Source organism: Hippoglossus stenolepis, chromosome 10 (genome assembly GCF_022539355.2).
Source record: "Hippoglossus stenolepis isolate QCI-W04-F060 chromosome 10, HSTE1.2, whole genome shotgun sequence".
Classification (NCBI taxonomy): domain Eukaryota; kingdom Metazoa; phylum Chordata; class Actinopteri; order Pleuronectiformes; family Pleuronectidae; genus Hippoglossus; species Hippoglossus stenolepis.
This window is the reverse complement of record NC_061492.1, coordinates 22,424,127-22,438,850: the sequence shown is the minus strand read 5'-3', so window position 1 is coordinate 22,438,850 and position 14,724 is coordinate 22,424,127. Positions and strand designations below refer to the sequence as shown.

The 14,724-nt window shown below is 39.3% G+C and overlaps 1 protein-coding gene across 4 annotated transcripts in view; it reads left to right on the top strand.

Annotated features, from left to right (window-relative positions):
• Positions 1-9,711: 9,711 nt before the first annotated feature.
• The window catches only part of LOC118116972 (calpain-1 catalytic subunit-like), a 25,531-nt gene continuing 20,518 nt past the window's right edge, over positions 9,712-14,724 (top strand). For 2 of the 4 annotated variants that reach the window (XM_047341821.1, XM_047341825.1), the window contains exon 1: positions 10,513-10,649. The gene's annotated coding sequence lies outside the window, so the exon portion shown is untranslated. The other 2 variants (XM_047341822.1, XM_047341824.1) reach the window with 2 other exon arrangements.

The following is a 14,724-nucleotide window of genomic DNA, read 5'->3' as shown; positions in this document are numbered from 1 at the left end:
CAATATCAAGAATCTGAAATACTTGTAGGGAAGCTCAACAGTAGCAAAACTAAATGACTTAAAAGACAAAACAATCAGAATAATTATATATATATATGTATACATACATACATACATACATACACACAATGGGCATTTACAAAATGGTAACATTAAATGGTCTACATTTAAATAGCACCTTTCTAGTTTGTTTTTAGTTTAACCACTTTCCTTAACAACATTTTAGGTTATAAACTGGATTTGAACTCCTGAAATGTCTTTACAAACTGTAAACAAGGGGTTCAATTCAATTTGAATGTATTTGTACAACACTAAATCACATCATACAATAGCTTAAGACGATGGAAGATGGTCAAGACCTTTCAATATTATAGAGAAGTTCAACAGTTCTTACAACAAGCAAACACTGTGGTAAGATAAAATCTCCAGATTAACTGGAGGAAACCTCCTGCAGAACCAGACTCAATGTGGGCTGTCATTTGCCTCGACCAGTTATGGGGTTAGCGGATTGTTCTCAAACTGTGAGGGACCATCAGTGACGGTTCGATCACAGTGTAGCAACTGTAACAAGGCCTATCAAGCCTTGAATTTATCCATGCCAAAGCAGTGTGTCTGGGGCCGCAAAGGGAGACCAAAGCCTTGTGCATGATAAATAGCCACAAAGAACATGTTAACAACCCCTTTTACAGGATTCCCAGCTGCAGCAGCTGCAGCATTTTAACCGTCTAATGAAATTTGTGCTAGCTTTATTAGATAGCTAGAACATACTGTTCAGGAATACCAGTTGCTTTCACTGAGAGCATCTAGTTTGATTACACCTCTCCTCAAACCTGTGTGGACTTGAACAGGCTTGCAAATGACTGACAGCTCAGCTCACGGAAAAATGAATGACTCTGCAGAAAAACCTCAATATTTATAAAATTATAAATGTTTGAAAAAAGGTGAATGTAAACGTAAATAATAAATGTCCTGAACTAGCTGAACCTTTCGATGTTTGAATGGATGAAATCAGCTGAGGTAAATGGGACTATATGTTTGTGTGTGTTCTTTATGTATCTTTGTGAAGACAATTTTAAGCATAGACCTTTCAGAGAGACGACATTTTTGGAAAGTGAGGACATTTTGGCTGGTCCTCTCTTTTTCAAATGCTTGTTTGAGGGTTAAGACTTGGTTTTAGGGTTAGAATTAGGTTTAGGGTTAGGCATTTAGATGTCACTAAGATAGAAGTACAAACGTGTGTGTGTGTGTGTGTGTGTGTGTTTTAAACTGAAAGGATAACCTGTCCTGACTGTGTTTGAGAGATAATTGTAGTTTCTCTATGAATATAATATAATACAATATATAAATATTGATATTGATTTATTCTGATCTGGTTAGTTTGTTGCAATAAACTGATTTAAATCCACAATTGGAAGTTTTGGTCTCTCATACTTCAAAGACAATACACCTTTCATATAAAGGCCATGACACTGAGCATGGTACTGTTGGGCAGGCTTCATATAATGAGGTAAACTTTCCATGGAATCACAAATCACCCGAGAGCTGTGTTTTTAGGTGGCCTGTGTTGTTGTGAAGTACATCATGCAGACGTTTCCTGTATTTGTATAAAGGAGGATACACACCAACTTCAATCACAGGAAGTAGCAGTTGTAACACATTCCACCACACTCTCTCTTACACACACACATACATACATCATAAAGACTTTTAAATGTGGTCTGTTAAACATAAGATCATTGTCATCAAAGGCTATTTTAGTTAATGAACTAGTCTCAGATCATAAAATAGATTTATTGTCCCTCACTGAGACGTGGCTGCATCCTGATGAATATGTCAGTCTAAATGAATCTACTCCCCCAAGTCATGTAAATACACACGTTCCCAGAGAATTTGGTCGAGGAGGTGGAGTTGCTGCTATTTTTAACTCCAGTCTATTAATTAATCCTAAACCTAAACTAAGCTACAACTCATTTGAATGTCTTGTTCTTAGTCTTCCACGCCAATCCAAGAAACACCAACAGCCAATCATATTTGCTGTAGTTTACCGTGCCCCTGGGGCTTATACTGAATTTTTATCAAACCTAGTCCTAAAGACCGATAAAATTATTATTGTTGGTGACTTTAATATTCATGTTGACAATAATAAAGATAGCCTTAGCGTAGCATTTATTTCGATATTAGACTCAATTGGTTTCAGTCAGTGTGTACACCAACCTACTCATTGTTGTAACCACACACTTGACCTTATATTATCATACGGTGTCAAAATAGAACATCTAACGGTACTTCCGCGCAATCCAATTCTATCAGACCATAATTTAATAACCTTCAATTTTTCACTATCAGAATATATGCCACTAATAATAAACTCATTCTCTAGATGTTTACCTGATAGTGCTGTAGCTAAATTTAAGGAAATAATTCCGATTACATTTAAACCCGTACTATCCGTCGATATAAACAACAAATTCATTAAAAACCCTAACTCCACTGAGATTGACCATCTCGTCGATAGCTCTGTAAACTCATTACGATTAACATTAGACTCAATAGCGCCTCTAAAAAAGAAACATAAAACATAGTAAATTAGCTCCGTGGTATAATTCCAAGACACATGAGTTAAAACAAGTATCAAGAAAACTAGAAAGGAAGTGGCGCTCCAGCAACTGTGTTGAAAATCTCCTAGACTGGAAGAATAGTGTTAAAGCATATAAGAAGGCCCTCCACAAAGCAAGAGCTGCCTACTACTCAAAACTAATAGAAGAAAATAAAAACAACCCCAGGTTTCTCTTCAGCACTGTAGCCAGGCTGACAGAGAGTCACACCTCCACCGAACCCAGTATTCCTCGATCCCTAAATAGCAATATCTTTATGAATTTCTTTAATGATAAAATTCTAACTATTAGAAATCAAATCAAACATCTCCTGCCCTCAATTGGCACTAATACCCCATCAAGAACAGAGAACTCAGAAACGGCTAAGAATCCTACCAATTATTTAGACAGCTTCTCTCTGATCAGCCTCGATCAGCTGACCAAACTAATCTCATGTTCTAAACCAACAACTTGTATCTCAGACCCCATTCCTACAAAATTACTTAAAGAAATTCTGCCCCTAATTGACAGTTCATTACTGAACACAATACATCTGTCATTATCATCAGGATATGTACCACAGTCTTTTAAAATAGCTGTAATCAAACCCCTCCTCAAAAAACCCACCTTAGACCCAGAGGTTTTAGCCAATTACCGACCGATATCTATTCTCCCCTTCCTGTCTAAAATCCTAGAAAATCAATCAGCTGTGTGAGTTTCTCCAGGAAAATAATATATATGAAGGTTTTAGAGCCAATCACAGCACAGAGACAGCCTTGGCAAAAGTCACTAATGACCTTCTAATAGCTTCAGATCAGGGGTTTGTGTCTGTCCTCGTTCTGTTAGATCTTAGTGCAGCATTTGTCACAATTGACCATAATATTTTATTACAGAGACTAGAACAGTTAATTAGCATTAAAGGAACCGCCCTAAACTGGTTTAAATCCTATTTTTCTGATCGCTCCCAATTCGTGCAAATTAATGATGAGTCATCTGTGCGCACCAAAGTTAACCATGGTGTTCCACAAGGCTCTGTGCTCGGCCCAATTTTATTCTCATTATATATGCTTCCACTCGGAAACATTATCAGGACACACTCGGTAAATTTCCACTGCTATGCGGATGACACCCAGTTATACTTGTCAATAAAACCTGAACAAAGTAATCAAATAACTAAACTCCAAGCATGTCTCAAGGACATAAAAACCTGGATGACCCGCAATTTTCTCTTATTAAACTCAGATAAGACAGAGGTTCTAATACTTGGCCCTAAACACCTTAGAGATACATTATCTAACGATATAGCTGCGCTAGACGAAATTGCCCTTGCTTCCAATAAAACAGTCAGGAACTTGGGAGTGATCTTCGATCCTGATTTATCCTTTAATTCTCACTTAAAACAAATTTCTAGGACCGCCTTTTTTCACTTGCGTAATATCTCCAAAATCAGACATGTCCTTTCTCAAAAGGATGCAGAAAAACTAGTCCACGCCTTTGTTACATCCAGACTGGATTATTGTAATTCCTTATTATCAGGCTCCAGCAGTAAGTCGTTAAAGACTCTGCAGCTTGTCCAAAATGCCGCAGCACGTGTCCTGACAAGAACCAAGAAAAGAGAGCACATTTCTCCAGTATTAGCTTCGCTACACTGGCTTCCGTTAAATCTAGAATAGAATTTAAAATTCTCCTCCTCACCTTCAAGGCCCTTAACAATATGGCACCATTATATCTTAAAGAGCTGTTAGTACCTTATCAACCCACTAGAGCACTGCTCTCCCAGAATTCAGGCTTACTTGTCGTCCCTAAAGTCTCTAAAAGTAGAGTAGGAGCCAGAGCTTTCAGCTATCAAGCTCCTCTCCTGTGGAATCATCTCCCACTTTCAGTTCGGGAGGCAGACACCATCTCCACGTTTAAGAGTAGGCTTAAAACCTTCCTTTTTGATAAAGCTTATAGTTAGAGCTGGTCCAGGCTTGTCTTAGACCTGCTCTTAGTTAGGCTGCTATAGGTCTAGAAGGTCGGGGACACATGACACTCGGAGCTTCTCTTTCCAGCTTCTCCTTCCTCTTCTCAATCGTTATCACATCAAAGTAATTCATATCCCATCAATACATGTTACTGACTTGACTTCTTCCCCGGAGTCCCTTTGCCTTATCGTCCGCAGATCCAGGGCCGCGGCTGTGGCCACATCATGGATTAGGATCTGTGGATCACGTATCAGAGGTCGTAATGGTGGATCCAGTATGGCGGATTCTGCATCGTGCTGGCTGATCGTGATAATAAAGGCAGATCCTTTATCGTGTTGGCATCAGATACTGGTGGTGGACCACGAAGGTGGCAGCTGATGATGGATCCTAATGGCGGCAGTGGACAATGACTGTGGACTATAGTGGCATCCGATCTTGATGGTGGATCATGATCTTGCTGGCTGCTGACCATAGACTATGATTGCAGCAGGACTGCTCGATACATAGTATTTCTCCTCAGACACTTGACCATTAATGACATTAATCCACCAATTCACTGACCTTCAGTTATACTTCAAAATGTTTAACCATTATCAATGCTGCTAAAACCTTTATCTTGATGTTCTCCTTTACACTTGACATCCATTGCACTTCTGTCCGTCCTGGGAGAGGGATCCCTCACATGTGGCTCTCTCTGAGGTTTCTACGTTCTTTTTCCCTGTTAAAAGGGTTTTTTAGTAGTTTTTCCTTACTCTTGTTGAGGGTTAAGGGCAGAGGATGTCACACCATGTTAAAGCCCTATGAGACAAATTGTGATTTGTGAATATGGGCTATACAAATAAAATTTGATTGATTGATTGACATACAGCCAACCTCAATGGAATCTCTATGGACACATATGATTTGTTCCCAACAAAAATTAAGTGCACGTCAGTCCTGCATAGATGTGTTTTACGACAGTTACTGACTTAAGTGGTTATACAACGCGAAAACCAGAGCTACGTTTGCTATACATGTTGAGCAGGGTCGGCTGTCCAATAGGGGGCGATAGGGTGCCGCCCTCCCAAAGGAAAAAAGGAATATGATATGATAGTGATCAATTTTGTTAATTATCATTATAATCGTCTTTATTATTATTAAAATTATACAAATTTTCAAGATGTTTTTTCTGCCTGCTGCCTCTGAATATTATAGTCCATTCAGCTGCAGCGTCGAGTCCTGTTCAATAGAGTACCGGGCTATTTCAGCCTGGTTGAAAATCACCCATACTCTCATAGACTTTCTGACTAAGAAAGGTTTTTCTTCAAACTGCAGGCACTGCAATGCAATCTCAATAACTTCCGACAGGGCACACACTAACGTGCTTTCATCATACATAAGCTGTGAGCGTAAACGTCGCTCACAAATTATCATCGTATCAGGCCATCATTTGAAATACCAGGAGTGCGAGAAAATGTGTGTGTGTGCTCCAAGACAGCACACACACACAGGCCCCGGGGCCCCGCCCCCACTCTCTCGCTCAGAGCGTTACACAGTGAGATGAGGGGCGTTAACGTGAAGCAGCCGGTAATTGACTTTGTTGAAGAACAATGGAAACAGCAAAAATTCAGAGTTTCACTCTGGTCACAGCTGCTCAATAATCAGCGCTGCTGCTTCATGATCAGTTGGTTTGGTTTTACTGCACCAAACAACAGTGCATTAAAACACCACACAGCCAGCAGGAGAAGTGCCCAGCACCATAGTCTTCTTGGAATTAATGTGGAGTGTGCAAAAGGAGGCTGGTGAGTGAAGTGACTGAGGATGAGGAACATGATGAACAGTAATACCTTGGCTCAGTTAACAACACATTACATCATGATAAACATAACCTGTGAAAATAGAACTCCAAGAAAAGGCTCAGCCCTATGCAGTGAGCACGGCACACAGAGTCCCCATGCCCCTCTTAAGAGCAGTAAAAGAGGAGCTGGACCGATGGAGGCCAATGAAATCATCAAGGTCATAACAGAACCAACTGAGTGGTGATGGTGCCTGTCCCGAAAAAGACTAGAAAGGCGGGCATCTGTGTAGACTTAAAGAGACTTAAAACCTTGAAACCTTGAAACCTTCATAACACCTTATGGAAGGTACTGCTTCAAGCGTCTCCCTTTCAGGATAAGGCGGCGACATTAGTGAGTACGATGAGCGGCCTGAAGAAGTCATGGAGCGACTAGAGTCAGCAGGCTTTAAGTTGAACACTGAAAAATACTGAGTTACACTTCCTGGGCCAGGAAGTTGTCAAATGGATTGTGGCTGAGTAAAAAGTACAATATAAAGAGTTACAACAATATTAAAGTAGTATAACAGGAAAAAACAAGAGTAATGTACAAGTAAATGATATTTGCACTTGAGTGCAGCACTTACAAACCACCAACTCTAATAGGCACAAAGACCCGTTAAAAATGTGATGTAATTGAAAATGAAAGTTTATTTCAACCTTTATTTTACCATAAAGATGGTGCTCGATGAAAAGTTAATGAGGCACCAGTATTAGCCAAGACCACGAATGTGTGCGCTGATTAGGACTGAGCCTCTGGACACCGTGAATATCTATACATCATTTTTGCCATTCTTCTTTTCGATGATGAGATAGTTCCCTGGCTAAGTTGATATTTGGCGTGTTGTTGTTGTATACCTCAGTAACCAGTGATAATTCAAGTTTTGCCGCAGCGTTCTTTTCCAACACGTATACTCCATTGCTACTGGAGTCTTCAATTGTTTGTCGAAAGAATTCACTGGAAAGGGTCAGAGTTCAATGCATTAGAGTTTATTCTTTTACAAAGAGATAAACCCGAGCTGGCTCCGGAGCCCAACTGAAGACTGAGCTTCAAACCTTCCGCTTATATGTTCATCCCCGTCTCTGCTGTTGCTCGTTCAACCAATCAGGGGGTGGCTTTCCCCACTTCCTTTCTCGTTCAAAACTTCTGATTCGTTCCAAATCTAATGGTGTCATATTTCCTTTGGTGACCTTTGTCATTTTAATGGTACATTATATCACTGGTTTGTAATTGGCCATTAAATCACTGTTTTTTATTTGGCCAATAAATCACTGTTTTTTAATGGTATATTAAATCACTGGTTATCAGTTTAACTCTGACACCATTATGAATCTTATTCATTGCAGGCTTTTGAACTGAGCCTTTAATCGGTATGAGTTCATATATCATTCGACTTAGTGGTTTCTTAATGACATTTCCCATGCTAATTATCGTTTTTCAAAACAACCGTTCCACACATGTTAACATAAGGCCTCTTTCATGATAATATTACTTTTATGCTTGATATATAGTGCTATCATGTGAGAGTGTACAACTGCAACTATAGCTGCACCCTGATACGGGCTATGGGCCTTCCTTATCTCCTCAGTATGTCACACAGACATTTATAGCCTCATTAGCCTGTTTAACTGTTTAACTTGGATCTTGTCCCAGGGCAGGCCGCCTTCAGTTTCTGATGACACATAGTATAAGTACATGAGCTTGCAAAGAATAAATGTATACAGAATTTTCTACAACAGTATCTGTGGGACCTTGCTACAATGGCTCCACATCATAATCACCACTGAACCCCAAATTGAGTGATGTGTGATAGAGAGACATTGTCCATCTTTATTTACAGTCTAGAGAGGTGTGTGTGTGTCGTTACACACAGATGGTCTGCTTGTGCACAAAGTGAAAGTGCTTCCTTTTGCAGAAAGTGTTCTCTCTCTTTCTAACAAGCAAATCTGAAAATATAATACCAGGGTGCAGGGGCATGGGAGATGGCACTCTGACTGGTGTAATGCATGTTACCCCAAAAACTCCATGATTCATGATTAAATAAAAGATAACCAAGAACAAACCTTTTGTACCGTGTGCTTTGAACTGCAACTTTGTTTTCTGTCATTAAAGTAGCAAAGGTGGCTTTGGATACACTCTAAATCCACATGCTCTGTGCTTTCATCATTAAAATAAAGGTCCATTGTGTTTAAGTACTTCCTGCACTGTCACCATGTTTTTGTAACCCAGGGCAAGCACATGCAGCTCTCCCTGATTTGCATAAACTGGTATCTCACATGGAATGTGTGCACCCCTCCCACTTCAACCTCTTCACTCAGCATGAACATGGACATGAACAAGCAGGTTTACCCTTTACAATTGTCATTCCTTGAGATTATAATATACTCATCATTTGTCAATCACCACAGGCTACAGAGAATTCTTTACAGGTGAAACAATTGTAAAAAAAAGCGGGGAAAGATAATCCCAGTTATATAAGGGACTAAAACTACAAAGAAGAAAGGGAGGAGTCACTGTAATCCCTTTAAAGTGCTCAGTATTTAGAGGGAACATTTACTTATATGAACATAGTTGTCTTTGTACTTGCAACTTAGATTGATGATGCTATGATTAATATAATAAACTATATACCATCTAGTTTTTCATGTTGAGGCCCATCAGAATGTATATCCATATATTTAAATTACCTTAGAAAGCTAATATTATGGGATAAAAAATATGGAGCAGAGCTTTGTTTCTTCCTGTTCAGTTCTCTAAGAATTATTTGACGACCTTTACATATTTACATGTCATGTTTGAAACCATTGGACAAAATTACCTCTTTACACAGAGATACATAAGAGACGACAAAGACTGTATAATAGATCATTAATAATCTATTTCTATATACATACACATGCACATAACTTCAGGATTCTACTTTTGAAATAGATTATGTAGAATCTGTAAATTATCATTACCACGATCAGTTTTCCCCCAAGCTGATGCTTTTTGTTTATTGATGACAACACAGTATATGAAGGCCCACGTAGAGATACATGAGCCTGACTCTTATGAGGATCTCAAACCTGTTGTAAGCACTGGCCTTGGTTACTAACGATGTCCAACCAAACAACAGTGCACTGCATTCATACTATGAGCAGCCAGTGCTGTAAACATGGCAGCTGTATCCTCATTGACAGTGAAACTCTCCTTCTCTTTGTCTGCATCTATCCCACAGCAGCCATAAGTTGTACGAGATAGGTCAGAAGCGCAGGGACCCCAACCAACCAAACCCAGGTAGCTGGAGGCATTTACAGACAATATATAAGTGTGGAAGCCTGTCTTCTGTTACTTCCTGATCCACCTTTCCTTCTTACTGCATGACAGATCCTCTCACCAAGCCAGTCAGGTAAGACTTTCAAAAGAAAATAACATTTTGGATTTGCATACAAGCAATGATCCTGCACAGTGCAGTGAAGCAAGGCAGCTGATCTTCACATGTTTAGTTTTGTATGTATGTGTGTGTGTGTGTGTGTGTGTGTGTGTGTGTGTGTGTGTGTGTGTGTGTGTGTGTATGTGTGTGTGTGACATGTGATTGTTAATATGTTATAACAAGACACGATGACTATTTCTGATATTCATCTAATGCTTTTATTTATAATATGCTGGCACTATAGCATACACCAGTCATTCCCAAAGTGTGGGCCGCGGTCATCAGGTCATCAGAAAATAAATAGATAAAAAAGTTTCAGATTTGTGAGTAAGCGTTGATTACCACAAAAAAATTACGATTGATTTAAAAAAAAACAAAAACGAATCATCACAGGTAATGAAACACAGACATGAGATATAAATTCCACGTTGTTCTTATTTTATCTGACCTACATAGCAGGTGTCATTGTTTTTGCTGGCCGTCACATTTACACTTGAACGCATCATTAGCGGGGGAATCATAGGTGAGGGAGAACTTTGTTCTGTGCTGGGTCGAGCAAGATGGAGCAGAGGAAAGCTGCTGAAGGGGAATCAGAAAGTCAAACTGAACCATTCAAAACTAAAAAGAGGACTCGCAGAAAGGACTCAAGTGAGGACCTGTCGCGGGCCCAGAGGACAACCCCCAAGCCTGTGTGTGTGCTGTGCGCTGAGATGCAAGGTAACAAGACCCTGGGACCGTGTAAAGTGCGCCGCCATTTAGAAATTAAACATGGACAATATTTATCCAAGCCTCGAGCATCTTTTAAAAACACGCTGAGAGAGCATCGGAGCCAGCTACGCGGCAACACCCCCCCTCTCATTGGGTGAGTTACAGGTGACACAATGTCACTTCACACGATATGTCAATATCAAGTATATCGAGATAAACTGCTTGAGGTGTCAGACTAGAGGAATTGCAGTGTTAATGTCAGTTTATGGACATGTGATAGCGACACATGTGATGGGGGGCCCTTAAACGCCTTAAGTAAATATGGTTATGCCTCAAATGTGTTTTTCTTCTCCCTGATATTCTTGTCGTGCTCTGTTATACAAACAGCAAGAAAATATTTTTAACAATCCACTATTTGCACTTCATGTTTTTTTTTACATTGGTTGCTTTGCAAATTGTTACGCTTAAATGTGGATGTTATTGGATTTGCACTGCATATGCCTGCGTTCATATACAATTATTTTTGCTATATAATGAATAATATTGTAGCCGAGCCGAGGACACGAAAGATGGTTATTGAATCGGGACAACACACAAGTTTATTTTCCTTCACTCTTCCAAAACTTCTCTCCCCGACAGAACCCACTTCTGTTAGAACCCCTTCAAAACAAGAGTCCCAACCAACACCCTGCTTATACACACCAACCTTCCATAATAAAGCCACTAAATAAAATAGCTTACAATATGTATGGTAATAGTTGATTCTAGTCCTGTGTGTGGATCATATAGTTGTGATTAAAGGTGTGGGTGGGCCGCACAAATTGTTCAGTTTTCAAATTGGGCCGCGGCATTCTTAAGTTTGGGAATGGCTGCCATACACTATATATATACACTATATTTTCTATTGAACTGCAAAAGTTTTATAAAAATGATGGTTTATATATCAAAGGAAAAAACTGAATAATAAATAAACTAAACACGGCAGATACCACAGGGTGGACATGAGACATTAGACAATTGCTACAAATACCTTGTAGACATTGTTTTCATTTTTTTAAATAGAAATCTAACAAACACTTAGGTGAGAATGGATAAAATCGTAAGTCATCCTTCTCTTTAGCACCATGTGTCCTATTATGATTATTAATATGTATTATTTATTGTTATTCACCAATTATTATTTTTTGAAATTGCATATTTCTTACTTCAATCAAAACAAAGACATTGTGTTTCTCTGTGGAAGTACACCACAAAGTCAAGACTAATATTCATGTAAAGCATAGTGGGTTTATCAGTGAGAGGTTAAATAATTATGTTTGATAATGTTGAAAGAATGTGTCACTTCATGAGATTGTTCATGGCATGAAGTTTTACAATATAAAACTTTACCATGTGGAAAAATGTCCTTTCTCTGGGAACTTGAGAAGTGTGTCCCTCTTTCTAACCCGACAAAAGATTGGACATTAAAGGCCCCATATTTTACACCTTTCTTGGATTTAATTAGAGGTATTGGTACCCCTAAGATGATATATCAGTGGTTTAAAGTCGAAAGTACTGCTGCAATGTGTATTTCCATGTCCTCTCTCCTGCCTCTCTCTGGAGCTGCAGACAGAACAGGCCCCTCCTCTGATTGGCTGACTGCACTTTGAGTGACACAAGACAATTTACTCTGGTAAACACAGCTGAAAGTCATGTTGTAATGTTTGGATACCACTATAGAAGAATAAGAACCGATAGGAAGTACGAAAGGGGACGTTTCGATAACATATTTCTTAGAATGGACTGAGTTAAAAAGTCCGCGGAGTGACTGTTTTCATACTTTGAGGGCCCCTACTGACCCCTTCAAAGTAATTACGGATAGTAAAAGCCCAGAAAATGTATTTTACACCATATGGGCCCTTTAAAGGGATAGTTCACCAAAAAATGAAAATGCACTCATCATCTACTCACCACTATGCCAATGGAGGTGTGGGTGAAGTGTTTGAGTCAACAAAACACCTCTGGAGTTTAAAGGGTAAACTTTGTGGCACCAGACTCTAATATACAATTAAAGTCAATGGCAACATACGTACACTTTAGACGTAATAAAACAACAGAAAAAAGTCAGAACTATTCCTTGTCATTAGTGAGTCCTCCTCAAACTGTTCTACAATGTACTGTCACTTTTTATTGTTTGTGTGCTGGACATTGTGCGCAGAGCTTTTTACAAACAGTCGATGGAGCAGAGTGAAGTTAGAAAACCAGATTAGGTTTTTATTGATGTTTTTTACCTTCCAGAAATTAAACTGCATTTGTTTAATACTTTTCATTTGTGTGGCATATATATAACTTAGAGAAAGATTTATTTAACCAATGTTATTTTTCATACTTAGCATGTCCACAACTCTTCAAAATAAAGCTTTGTAATATAGCTTGACATAAAGCATTGCAGCAATAAAATGAGCATTGTGCTTTTACTTTAATGACACATTTCTAAAGAGGAGCCATTCCGGAGATCAACTTGGTCTACAGACTGAAGGCACACTGACCCTCCCCCACTGACTGGAAGGCGCTGTTTGGCTTTTTATTCATCCCTCCTGGCTGGTCTGCCTGCTAGTGCCATCCGACCTCTGCAGCTCATCCAGAATGCAGCAGCTCGACTGGTCTTTAACCCAAATTCACTCACACTACTCCGCTCCTCCACTCCCTTCACTGGTTACCAGTGGCTGCCCACATTTATCTATCTCTGTATCTGTCTGATCTGTCTAAACCTGTCTGCTTACAGGTAAAAATGCAGGTAGACGTAATTGTACACTGAGAGTCGTGGCCAGAACGAGAGCTTCTTCTCTCATATGTTTTGATCCACCCTAACACTTTCTCTGTGTGGCTGCTGAAGAAGCCAATTTCAATGTCACTTACACTTATGTAACTCTATTGAACAATTGTTGTTACACAGGAGACATTGAAAATAACTTACTTCTACTGCAATCTTACATAACAACCACAACTGAAAAAAAGTGTGGTGATCACAAGAGTAGATAACTTTGCTCTTTAACTTCTCGTCACAATTTAATATTGTGAAAAAGGAAATTGACTCTGTTGCCTGTATTTTTCTGTATTATGTATTCTGGACTATGGTGCATGCAAAGGCTGAGAAATGCATCTGTTACATCTTTGGCAATGTGACAACAACAACAACTGTAGGTGTCAGTGCTTCTGCTGCAGGTGCTGGTGATGTTGGCAGCTTGTCAGGAAACTAAAGGTCCATGTATTTTCTTGTATTGCTGTGATTCATCGAATCACAAAGATGGGCAAATGTTACAGATCTAAATGCATTTCTTTCCACTATGTTTGAGGAACACTTGAGAAGTCTAAAGGGTATTATCTAAAGTGTTATTACTTACTTTGTAACACGTGATAGCAAATAAGCTGTCCAGATGAGACATATCATAAAGAAAAATCGGGACATCATTGAGAGCAATCATTCCTTACGGGAGGTATTCATTGAACCCCAGGGGTCAGTTTCAGAAGGGCCTCAACTACCGAGGACAAACTAGTCAGGAGTTAACTTCATGCTCCTAAACCTGACACTTGGCTTCACCAACCCAAGAGCAACCTCTGCTGTGGTAATTACAATTATTGAAACAATATGGTGAAAACACTTTTAGTGATGTATTTACCAACAAAATCTATCCTATCACCAGTTTCATAAAATGTAGCACCGCCCATGTGTACCAAATTGATGTTCTTGTGGTTGTTTCATTGTAGGCCTCACTAAAAGGAGGCTGAGGGACAGAGTGGCCGAGCATAGGTATGCCCTCCATACAGGGAATCTGAATTACCCTATGGCCAAACATTACATAGAAGCCCAACATGGGAGCGATAAAACTTTAAGAGTGTCAGGTATTGAAGTAATCAGCTCTGGTGCCAGGGGCGGGGACAAAATCAAACGCAAATGCAAATAATCCCTCTTTGTCTCTGTGTGTCAGTACACCCTGATGAAGACATTAACCGGTACGCATCGGATTATTTTAATGCTTCAAGCCCATTGAAATAAAGGCTGTTTACATTTTTCAAACCACTTTGAGTGCCTGGACCTGGATTCTCCATGCCATTATTTCTGGACATAAGTTTTCCTCTATATTTCTTAACTACTTAACGATGTTGGCCTAAACAAAAGGTTATACCATTCCCACACTTAATTTAAATGTGGTAACCATTTCTTACAAATCCCATTACTTGATACTTAT